The 12,575-nt window shown below is 36.6% G+C and overlaps 2 long non-coding RNA genes across 7 annotated transcripts in view; one reads left to right on the top strand and one right to left on the bottom strand.

The window, feature by feature from the left end:
* The window catches only part of LOC141571109 (uncharacterized), a 76,709-nt gene that overhangs the window by 26,797 nt on the left and 37,337 nt on the right, over positions 1-12,575 (bottom strand). The window contains exon 2 of the long non-coding RNA XR_012495700.1: positions 3,626-3,705. This is a non-coding gene — a long non-coding RNA (uncharacterized LOC141571109). The remainder of the gene's footprint in view (positions 1-3,625; positions 3,706-12,575) is intronic.
* LOC109436481 (uncharacterized) overlaps positions 1-12,575 on the top strand; it is a 59,923-nt gene that overhangs the window by 41,392 nt on the left and 5,956 nt on the right. For 5 of the 6 annotated variants that reach the window (XR_012495691.1, XR_012495692.1, XR_012495695.1 and 2 more), the window contains exons 6-7: positions 9,883-10,009; positions 10,428-10,603. This is a non-coding gene — a long non-coding RNA (uncharacterized LOC109436481). The remainder of the gene's footprint in view (positions 1-9,882; positions 10,010-10,427; positions 10,604-12,575) is intronic. The other variant, XR_012495694.1, reaches the window with a different exon arrangement.

The raw sequence follows: 12,575 nt of genomic DNA, 5'->3' as shown, positions 1-12,575 counted from the left end.
ATTATTTCAGGCTTCTACCGCAAGGCCAGGCCCGAAGTAATTACTCAAGTAATGTGTGTTACAGAAATAATCATGCATAAGCTAGAAATTCTCATTCAGATTCCTATATCTGAACAACTGGGCTTTCAGCATTTTGCTGGGGATAAAGAAGAACTATGGATTTTTGGTACATATAGTATTTTAATGTAGAATTTAAGAGCTGCCACGCAAGTTCAGAATCCTCTGTGGTTTTCCAGTGTTAACTTTACTTCTATCACTAGCCATGTCTCAATGTGAGGTGACTCTAATCCTGGCATGTTCTGGCAGGAAAGAACTCTTTACCTGGTTTGCCTAATCTACACTGGCTTCTAGTTTCAACAAGAATTGTTTACATGCATTTAATTTTAGCTCTTGGGCTGTAATATGTCATTGTTCTTTTTGCTCATCTCCTCCCTTTGCTTTTGGAAACAGGACAGGCATCATTAATTCTTGCTATTCCTGTTCTGTGTGCCTTTGGTTGAAATTTAGCTTTTCCCTTTCATCTTTCATGGCCTTCCAAGATATTTTCCAGTCATATTTCCTGTATAAGAAAATATAGACTATGTCATCACAAAGGAAAATAGAGCTTGGGGGGCATTATTTAAATAATTCAGGGAATGCATATCCTGGTTTGAAGGAAAGTTAAAGCGAGGTATTTGGATTGATTTATTGTATTTGATTGTTCTTCTATATCCAGTTTACATGATAATGCATTCAGCTTTTACTCAATGTTATCTGTTTTTCTCACAGTGAATCTGTAATAAAATATAGATTGTGGTTTAGTTTAAAAAAATCATGGGTAGGAGAATTATTTTTATTTTTTTACCCATATGGGGAAGAATGAATACCCTAGGAAAATAATAATAAACTTGGGGCAAAACAGTGTTTTCCTAAGAGTAGGCCATGAAAATTGAAAGTACTCAAAGCAGTCTTGCCCAAGTGCTTTGTAAAGTCTCTTGCACAATTTTAATTTTATTTCTTTATAGTACTTACACAATTGTGTTTCTTAATGATTTTCTATAAATATATATATTTTTTTGGTAAAAGCTTAAAGATGTAAAAATAAAGAGATGACTTTGGGAGACAACACCTTAATAGTTGTTTACTTCTACCCTATGACAGACATAAAATTATGGATTTTTTTGTTTTAGTATAATTTTCATTATCAATCTTAGAGGAGACAGGAAATGGAATACACTGTAGGAGGTATCAGTTCGCCACCTAGAGGAGAGATGTGAAATTCAATATTTTCTCTAAGCTTACTTCAGTAGAATTCATTCATTCATTCATTCATTCGGTTATTTACTAACTAAATTTAAAATCCTTTATTTTTAAGAGGTTATAACTTAAATATTTGGACAATTCTAAATAACTGTATTTGGGTTATATGTTACATTTAGCTCTTGGGCTATAATAAAGCTTCATTGATTTTTATATATCCCATCCCTTTAGAGTGTAGATATTAGGCCTTCTCTATATAAATTAGAAAATGGAGCTTCAGAGAAATTAAACAACAAGTTCGAGGTGTCCAGCTATTTCCTTTTAATGCCAGTGTTTGAACCCCAGCCAATCTGACTCCAGAGAGACATCACCCCACTCAATTCTAGTTCGATCTAGATGCTCATGAACAACTAGACTGCAGCTGGGGATGTGGGTAATTCTTGTGGGTTGAAAAGGAGATCATGGCTAGCATCAGACTGTCAACAAAGCAGGCTGGGAGAAGCTTTAATGAAGCCAAAAAACTAGGCAGAGTATAAAGATGTTCGGATTGTTCATATGTGTGGATTCCTTGTACCCTGAGGAATGAAATCCTAAATATCCCTGGGAGGCAAGAGTAAAGAGAAGGCTGGGGACAGTGGTGTGCATGAGTGCCTCTGCAGCTGGGTGACAAACATCATCAACAACCTCATCTCCTGTGATACAGAGATACACAATTTTCAAATTAATGCAACATAGAACTCTCCTGCAGGCTAATTCGATTTTATTGTCATACCTGCTGTGTGGACAGGGCTAGTATTAGCATGCCAATTATGTAGATGAGGAAACTGACATGCTCAAGAGGTTCCCTGAATTTTAATGCCACAAGGTAAACTTTGGTGCCAGAGCCAATCCCTAGGTTTTCTGATTTCAACCTGGCATTCTTTCTCATTTCTCACAGCCAATAGATCAGTTTTGCTTTCTCTAACTTTTCTTAGTCATGCCTGTGGTTTCATACCACTCCCCCTACTTCACGAAATAACTCTATGCCAAGGCAGAAGTTCCCACGAAAACAGTAAACAAATGTACCAGAGAGGGTGACGGTATCAGAGACAAAATGGAGACAAGGAGAAGGCATGTTGCAAAGTGGTGTCCATTGATGGAAAAGAGAAGAGGGATGTATGTATGGGGAAGAAAGGAAAAGAGAAAATTAAAGGCAACGAGTCAGTTCTGAGGTTGTGAGGAGAACAAATGTTACAAGTGTACCTAAACCTCTTCAATAGCTTTGTGAGGAGTTGTGTGTAAGGTGAACAAAAGTGTAATGCACTACGGAAATTGTCTAGCTGTTGGGATCCTACTGTGAACCATTTTACAAAGTGAGGAAAACTCTGATCAACTTCCACTTTATTTATGGAGAGGACTTTACCCAGCTGTATATCCAGAAAGCTTTGAGAATATCACACACGCAAAACCCTGAGACAATTTTTGTTTACCACAAAAATTTGCTTAAAAAGGAACATTAAAATTTGTTTAGTTCTACTGCCTGGACAAGTGATAATGTGCATGGTTACTTTTTATTGTTAGTTTGAAAAATAGCTTAACCTTTCTGCATCTCTTGCTGAGGGATAAAGGAGAACATTTTTTAAGGCTTTGAATTACTTCAGTGGAAATCTGACTGAAAAGGCAGCACTGGAGACTGTATCTTATTTATTTTGTATTTTTCTCTGCACCTAACATAATTTTGTTTGATGATTGATAAAGGGTGCAGTATTGTATTTAGATTGCAGATACAGTTATTCAATAATTTTAATTATTTTAATAAAGACATTTGCAGACAGTTTACATTCAAAAATTGAATCAATTTAACTTACATTGAATCAATTTAAGTTACATTCAACTCTAGATGAAAAGAAAACTCATAGACTCCAAAGAACTTTCTTTGAAAAAAAATAAGTTTAAAAATCACCCCAAAACAGTAGGGAGTGGCCCAGATCCTTGTGTGGTTAAAGTGCAAATTTCTCAACATCCCATAATCTCAGTGTAACTGGTCAAATTCCACAGTGGATAATAAGATCTAGTTTACAAGAACAGATTTGGATGGAGAGAGCAGTTACACTGTACTTCTGGGAATCTATTAGCCAAGTTTGCTGTGCTTGGCATGAGTGCTAGGCCTCACCTTACTTGCTGACTGGACTAGCCCAACAAGTTCTACAGGTGAGATCACTGCTTGGCTCTCATTGCTTCACCTGGTAGGTAGAAGAAAACATGAATAAATGGCCTGACTTTGGGCCTCAGAAGTTGTCTTTCCTATTTCCTCTCTCAAACGCCTTCTTCTGACAACTCTTTAGGGACTGAAGCATTAATTTATACATTTATAATTCCTTCATTTATTCATTCAACAAATATTTACCGAACACCTATAATGTGTCAGGCACCGACCCAGGCTCTGGATGTAGAATAGTGAACCAGACATTCTCTGCCTTCGAGGACCTGTAAATGAATAATTATAATACTCAGTGAAAAATGTTACAATCCACAGAGCTCAGTAATTCAAATCTTTATTCTTTCTGTCTTTAAAATGCAGAAAGTGAAAAAAATGCAGAAAGTGTACAACTATTGTTTGAAAAGGTATGACATAGAAATGTACTTACTGATTTCAACACATAAAATGAACGAATGCGTGAACACTGGTTCTTCTGTTTCACTGTCAGTGGAGAGTAAACCCTGCCCTCCCTGGCGTGCTCAACTCCACCTTGCCCAACGGAAACTACTGCGGCGCTGCGCTGGGGGGGCGGGGGGGAGCACCCACTTTCGAGGGGCTCAAGCTGCACTGACTTCAAGATGTTGTCTCACAAGTAATCAGACCCAGTATTAAGATAAAAAAATTTGACCTTAATCGTAACGTTGGCCTTATCATGTTAAAGAAAGCAAAACATATCATTGAACTTCTCAAACAACCATGTCAATCATATCACAATAACTATGCTTAAAATCTCCTAAGTAATTAAATCCATAATATATATGATTGGGAAGGTTTTGCCTTGCTTATGAAATGTATACATGCTTCAAACATTTGCAACAGAGTTTTGTGATATTCTTACTAATGGGCTGCCGTTGTAATACTATTATAACACTGTTTATACAAGAATTGTAATTCAATCTGTTTAATTTTTAGCTTTTCCGTCTCCCCTGCCAAATTATAAGGTGCTGTCAGGGTCTATATATGATTATGAAGCTTTAGGTTATTTGTGAGTATAATATCAACATCGATTATTTAACAAAACCATATTGAATACTACTATGTGCTTGGACTTTTCCAGTATTGTGAAGGGTGATTGGCTAAAAGTTTCCCCACATACATTAGTAATTTGAGAGGTTTTTTGTTTGTTTTTTTGTAATCCATGCATTTCAAATACTGGTAAAGATGATCTCAAACTCAGGTTTTTCTCTATAGTAAGAAATTACTGGTGTTGAATAAAATTCGGTATGAATTACAGTTTAAAGCTTTCCCATACAGAGCAAATATTATCTGAATAAGGGGAATGTTCTGATTGAAGACCACACACACACACACACACACACACACACACACACACACACACACACAGTTTCAATTCTCTTTGAATCTGTGTAGCATTCAGTTGTTGACCACATATTAATATACTGACCTAGATGAAGACTGATTTTTTCCCTGAAGGAATTTATATCTAGTAAGTAATAAATTTGCCCCTTTCAAAATGTGACATTTCTTCCCCACTCCTGAGATAGTGAAAGCAGTTGTTTTTGCTTTGTTTCCCAGATTTCAGTTGTTTATGTTCCATTTTCATAATTTTCGCTATATTCACATACCATCTTTACTCTTGTGCTTCTGTAAATACACTATTTTTAACTTAGTTAAATTTATTTAATAATATCTGCTAAGTCACTAGGTTGATGTGTCAGTCACAGAATTTTCTAATATACTTTAATATAAGCATATGACTAAATTAAATATATTTTCTTCCTGTATGCATCCCCAAATCTTCTCAAGTACTCAGTATTACACATATTATACTCTGGGAAGCTTTGTGTGTAGGACCTACCTTTGAGAGTAAGGTATGGCAGAAAGAAAATGCATAAATAATGATAATCGTAGTAATGGTAGAAGACCTATTGTTTACTGAAGGCTTATTAATCTTCACAACTCTCACATGCATGCATATCACACAAATGTGAGGCAAAAAGTCAGGGAAGAGGGAACAGTAGAAGTGAAACTTCATTTTGCCCAGGGCAGCTGTAACTAACACGTGTTATGTTTTAGTATTTAGTTTTCGCTTTCTTTAGCTTAGATTTCACACCTGATTATTTTATGAAAATTGGAGTGTGATGGTGGCAGATTAAAAAACTTTTAATCAAATAGTTTGCTATTAGTCAAACAAAGTAATAATCTGAGAAAAGGATGTTAATGTCAATTACACAAATTCTAGGAATGACCGGTGCAGCAGGAGAAATCAGATTAAAACTGGTGTGTTTTTTTTTAGCTAATGGTTTTCTGCTTCCTCAGTTGCTACTTAGTGAGCAGATCTCTGTCCTGCTAAAGCAAAGCATTGGTTCAAAAGCCTTTGCATTCTCTGGCACAAGTGCCTAACATATTAAAGGCAACAATTTTCTAGCTCTCGGCGAAAAAATAATGAAATAAATGTTTTATAAACATATTACCACAAAATGTTTTATTTGTAAGAGACCTAAGGGACCTAAGACAACTCCCTCACTTTACAGATGAAAAAAAGTTAAACCCAGCAATAATTAGGAAAAATTTTGCTGTGTTATCATAATTGGTTGTCCATCATGAAATTTATGGACACACAATTCTTTTTAGTTACCTACCTGAATTTTGCTTTCAATGTATGGTGAGTCCGAAGCACAAACCGTGCCTTATTTGTTTCTCACCCTGTGTTTTTAGCAGAGTGCCTTGTATTTAGTTTGTGCTGAATGATCATTTTTTGGCTAACTAACTGGTATGTAAACCTGCCTTTATATTTTTCTTTGACATGAACTTTCTAAATACTTGAACCTCATTCCATTATTTATCTTCCTATAAAAGTGTTAAAGACAGTGTATTGGAGAGATAATTTGGTGATTAATAAAGATTTAGAGAGCTGGAACAGTTTGCTGTCTCTTGTCCTGTTTATGTATTCTGTGCATTGTATTTCAGAATTGTCAAAACAAGAAAGATGAACAATCTAAAGGTGTATGGAATATGCTGATTAAATATTTTCACTGGACATGTACAAAAATGTTGGGAGTTATAAGAAATAATGAGTTTACCTTTAGCAATTATTATGGAACAAATCAGCTAAAGATTGTAAGATGCTTAGAAAAAGATTAAAATATGCCAGTTGTTTCATATAATTAAATTATCAAATAATTACTCTAATCATTTTTCTTTTTTTCCTTAGCTTGATTGAAATATAAGTGGTAGATAAAAAACTGCACATAATTAATGTATACAATTTGATGAGTTTGGGCATGTGTATACACTTGTGTAACCATACACTGATGATTTTTCACAGTAGTCTAATTAAAGTACAGCTTTGGGTCTGTTACTAGTATATGTGAACATGAATGTTTTGGAGGTTTTACCCTTGGCTTTCCTGTGTAGGTTGACATGTATTTTTTTGGTTATTATCTTGTAGATAACTGAATTATAGCACAGTAATCCTATAAAATACCACTTTGGTTGTTAACACTCTTTGGTGGAAAGCGTACTTTAAGAAGTGTTACCTTTCTAGGGTCCTGACTTTACCTGTGAAGGTCAATACATCCCCCTTTGTAATCTTCAAGGATTTTTTTTTTTTTTTTTTAATAACTTGATGGGATAGAATGTGCTTCTCCTACCTCCACCTCCTTCCTGTGCCTTTTCCCCACCAGTTTTTTTTTTTTTTTTAATTCCTCTTGGCTTCTGGACTTCTTTTTCTGCCAAATGAGTCAGTTAGAGTGGAAATGTTTAACCAGTGTTTTTTGTCTTGGCTGGGAAAAGAGGTTTGAAGGCAAAAGGTGCCTGGATAGGTTTCATTAGAGTCCTCACACAACCTTCCTGGCCACCTCCTGAGAACACTACTCTGTATTTACATTAGGAAGTGCCAAATGATCTTTCACTGCATATTCTTTTCACAAGATCAGTACTCGTTTTAGAAATTTTTTTCTTTGAAGGAAGAAATGGAAAAATATTATTCATTTATTGTTTCTGGGTTTTTCTTTTCTTTTTTCAAACTTTTATTTATTTTAAGTGTGTTTTTCCAGGACCTATCAGGTCGAAGTCAAGTAGTTGTTTCAATCTAGTTGTAGAGGGCGCAGCTCACAGTGGCCCACACGGGGATCGAACTGGGGATCCAACCAGCAACCCTGGTGTTATGAGCATCGCGCTCTAAGCAACTGAACTAACCGGCCACCCCCTGTTGTGGCTTTTTCTGAATACTAAATCTCTATTGAGGATTGGAGGAGGTTTTATGAACACAAATAATACAGTAGGATATATTGTATCCTACTGAATGAAAATAAAAGAATGAAAATAAAAATGTAGATTTTTTTAAAGGGGGAAGGGAAATAGGAGTAGAATTATAAGGTGAAAATGAATTGTTTGTATTCTAGCATAGACTATCTACTGTCTGCTGAGCATTTATTATAAAGCAGACACTTACCACTTATCAAAATATCTAATCAAATTGAATGAAATAGCCACTGTTTTGAATGTTTAGGTTTTGTAGATGTAGAAATTGAGGCTTACAGAGGTTAATTCATTCATTACGGAGCCATACTGTTCATTAGTGGTGGAAGTGGGATTTGAACCCTCTTGCAGTTTCACCACTATAACCCCTATGGCTTGCATTTTGGCACAGGTATTTATTATTAGTGGCAATTCACAGTAATATCTCAGCAAATGTACAAATAACTTAGCTTCATTAAGTTAATCACATTTCTCCAACCGTTATTTCTTAAGTACTGAATTAGGTTGGGGGCGCAGTGATAGGTTGGGTGCTGGTGATATTTGTGGTTTGGATGGAGGAAGTAGTAAAATACACAGGCTGCTCTTTGCCACAATGCAGGTCAAAAAGTAGATCATCTGATGTCGACAGTTATCCTTGAAGGCTGTGTTTTTTACCAAGATCTTGGTGTTAACTAGACCATATAGACTCAGCAATATGCTATAAAGGCAAGATATAACACTAGAAAATTCTGCCATAATGTAAATTACTCAAAATTGTGATCTAAGCTCTTTAAAATTCTCACAAATCACCATGCACATTCATTAAACAATATTTTATATATACATGCACTATCATACTGCAGTATCACAAATTAGACCTAAAATGAATTCATTGGCTATATTAAATACTAAATATTTAATAGGCTGCAATTTTTTTAAAAAGTTTTTTTAAAGATTTTTTATTGGGAAAGGGGAACAGGACTTTATTGGGGAACAGAGTGTACTTCCAGGACTTTTTCCCAAGTCAAGTTGTTGTCCTTTCAGTCTTAGTTGTGGAGGGCGCAGCTCAGCTCCAGGTCCAGTTGCCGTTGCTAGTTACAGGGGGCGCTGCCCACCATCCCTTGCGGGTCTCGAGGAATTGAACTGGCAACCTTGTGGTTGAGAGCCCATGCTCCAACCAACTGAGCCATCCAGGAGCTCAGTGGCAGCTGAGCTCAAGGTACCCTGTTCAATCTTAGTTGCAGGGGGCGGAGCCCACCATCCCTTGTGGGACTTGAGGAATCGAACTGACAACCTTGTGGTTGAGAGCCCACTGGCCCATGTGGGAATCGAGCCGGCAGCCTTCGGAGTTAGGAGCATGGAGCTCTAACCGCCTGAGCCACCGGGCTGGCCCTAATAGGCTGCAATTTTATTTGCACTGGACTTAGGACATAGGAAAAAAATATTGAGACAACCTGAATAGCTCAGGTCTTTTGAGAAAGCTCTCAGCTTTTTTGAACAGCTTCTTGTCCTCCAGATAAATTTCCCTGTAGCAAATGGAAGCCATCAGAATAATTCCCTAGACCTTAAATCTATCTCAAAATACTATGATTTGTCTATTTGACAGTGTATTGAGCTAGACCAGAGCAATAATTCAAGAAAAATGCACTTCCTCTCATTATGTCTTAGGCATCATGCTAGGAACTTTATGCATATCATTTTCTTCAATTTTAATAGCAACTCTGTGAGATATTATTATCCCCATTTTAGAGATTGAAAAATCACAGGAAGATCAAGAAGTAAAATAATTTGCCCTTCCAAGGCCATGTCATTGATGGTGGCTGAATTTGAACCCAGATAAGTACAACCCACGTACTTAACCACTGGACTGTCTGCCTGCCCCCTCAAGGATCTGCTAAGGACTTGACTCTCTATATAGATAATAGCTTCAAGAGAGGAAAAAGGCAGGAGGATCTATCTGGTACATAGGTTTAAACTAGGCATCTGTGCTAAACCTGAATAGTGGAACTACTATATTCTATGTATTGAGTAGAGGTATACCATATTCAACGTATTTCTCCACTTCACACACTGTTCAAGGTAATAAAGGGATCTGGGAAGGGGGATTAGGAAATACATTCTATGTTTGGGTCATAGCCAAATTACAGGATTAACATCTGCCTCTTCTTTCTCCTATATCTGGTCTCCCTTTTAATGAGAAGAATAAACCTCATTCTGTCTCAGCTGTGGAGATCAATGAAAAGACTCTGTCTTCTTGCCACCAGATATGTTACCTGCACTTAGAGAATTGAAAGTGCAAATCAAAGGAGTGTTCTTTTGGGAAGAGAGGTAAGGAGATATTTTGGAAGAGAATGGGAATTTATAAAGTCAGGGAGACCCAGGATCAAATCCTGGGGTTGACACTTTTTAGTAGCATAGGCTACTTCTCTCCTTTGAGCCCCAATTTCTTTTTCTGAAAAATGAGGGTGATTCAAATTACCTCCAGAGTTGTAATGTAGATGTAATACATGTAATGCAGATAAACTCATGACACTAATAGATAAAAGTCTTTTAATTTTCTGTCCACCCAAGCTCTCCTCTCCTCATTTCTTCCTTTTTCTTCTCTTTTCCTTATCTTTTCGGTACCCAACCGTTTTCCACAAGCCGTAAACTTATGCATTTGTATGTGATTGCAGCAACTCTGTATAAAGGAGACACTGACTCTGCAGCCACTGATATGCTCATAGAAATATTTCATCTTCCCAAGTTTTAGCGGAAAGGTCTGGATGCTGGTGAACTGATGAGGAAGCAGCAGTTATTTCTGAGATTTAACTTTGACCTGGGCTTTGAAGAGACACCCATTCATCACTGTTGCAACTGCATGCTTCCAGGAACTGGAGAGCAGAAGAACTTACAACTTGTGATGAATTAATCAAGCAAAAGGTATGAAATGAGCAGAGTAGTTTATAACACCATACTTTGTCAAATTGTAAAATGTATTATAATTATTATTATGATTCTCATAGCTTGCTTATATTGTACAAAATTCCTTGTATCATTTTATGATTCACACTGTCTTCGTTAAAGAAAATATATTGCAAAACATAGGTAATTAGTAACAACAAGAACATAAGCAAGAAATGTAGAAACAAAGACCTACTATATAACTCCCTCCTAAGTATTTTCCATTTAAGGAGATTTTGAGATCCATCTTTTCTGTGACCCCGGATGAGAAAAGATTAAGTTGGTAACTCCAAGGATGATGTAAGTCATTGGGTATATTTTAGAGTTGGATTTCATGAACAACTAGCCTGTCATGTCATCTTGTAAATGCCTTTGTGTATTAACCCCATTGCTACAAGAAATTGTGTGCCTCTGACGTTGATGCTGATATGAAATCTCTCAGCTGGGACAGGCTCTGGGAGCCAACCAAAGGCACATACTAACCAAAGCCCCTCTCATTTTGAACTCAATGTTCTAATCCTGCACTTCTTAACAAAATCTCTCTCCTTATCTTTTGTATAATTCCAGTGGAATAATTTCCATTGAATTGCATGACAGAGTCTATTTATGGGGTTTAGGATTCTCTATTGGATTTTTATGTATCACAATCAATTTCATAACTTGCATATACCATTTTCTTGGTGTCATAGTTCATTCTTATGTCCTTTTAAGTTAAATGCCTTTAATTGCCTCCTTTAAGGTTTCACTGTTTTTTCGTTTGTTTGTTTTTTTCTGGTTAATTTCATGAGATATACTGAGTCAACAATCCATGTTAGGGAAGTAGTAGGACAAATGGATGGATTTTTGAACCCCCTTAGGTGATGGAATAAGATATTTGCGAGAACACTGGAAAAGTGGAGAGGCCGGAGGGGGGATATGTAAAAATGTTCCATTGCTCTTACCTCAAATCTACCCTCCTTTGTCATTTTGACAATGAGAAATACTGATGACAAACCTAATAATCTTATTTGAAAATGGGAATCATAACAGTGCCTATTTCATAGGGATTTTGCAAGATTCAAATGAAATAATTTGTATAAGAGGTGTAGCACTATGCTTCCTATTTCGTAAGGACTCAACAAATATCAGTTATTCAGCTATTAATATTACTCTTCAAAAATGTTACTGTTTAAATCTTTCCCAGTTGGTATTTCTAAATAACTTCTAATAAGCAGGCTAATATGCTCTGTGGTTCTTCTAGGGTTCAAGCATTACAATGGAGCATATTAGAAACATTTCCTGAGTCAGTATTGCTTTCTGGGACAAAATGGGGATAGCTATTTGGAATGATTCTAACTCCAAAGAAATCATCTGAGGACATAGCAACCTTTTAGGCATTAATCTTAATTGAATAAAATTCCAGAACGGCTTATTGCGACATCTATATTATAGTTTCAGTCTAAATGGAATGGCCAGAGAATATAGGAAAAGTTCCTTCCTGTTGTGTATAAATACAAACCTCTGTAGCACTAACCCCCAAAATGCAGCCCTTCAGAACTGAGTAGAAGTCCTGTAGGTGCTTTACTCATGACGCTTCTTTGCCTTCTCCTTTTAGAACTCGTCCCTCACACCACGAGGAACCCCTCATGTCACCCTCCAGTAACCTCCTGCTCTTACACGAGGGGCCAACAGGAACTGACCCTCAGATCAGCCAGAGCACAGGGACCAGCTTTTAATAGTGAAGGAAAACGCTAAAATCTCAAATAGGGGCAAAAGAGAAACATGGCTTTCTGCACAGTTGCAATGGCTCCTGGGGGGAGGTGGTAGAAGAGGGTAAAGGGGGTCAAATATATGGTGATGGAAGGAGAACTGACTCTGGGTGGTGAACACACAATGCAATATATAGATGATATAATACAGAATTGTACACTCGAAACCTATATAATTTTACTAACCAATGTCACCCCAATAA

The sequence above is a fragment of the Rhinolophus sinicus genome, linkage group LG04 (assembly GCF_036562045.2).
Source record: "Rhinolophus sinicus isolate RSC01 linkage group LG04, ASM3656204v1, whole genome shotgun sequence".
In the NCBI taxonomy this organism is placed as follows: Eukaryota; Metazoa; Chordata; class Mammalia; order Chiroptera; family Rhinolophidae; genus Rhinolophus; species Rhinolophus sinicus.
This window is presented reverse-complemented; position numbering and strand designations above follow the sequence as displayed.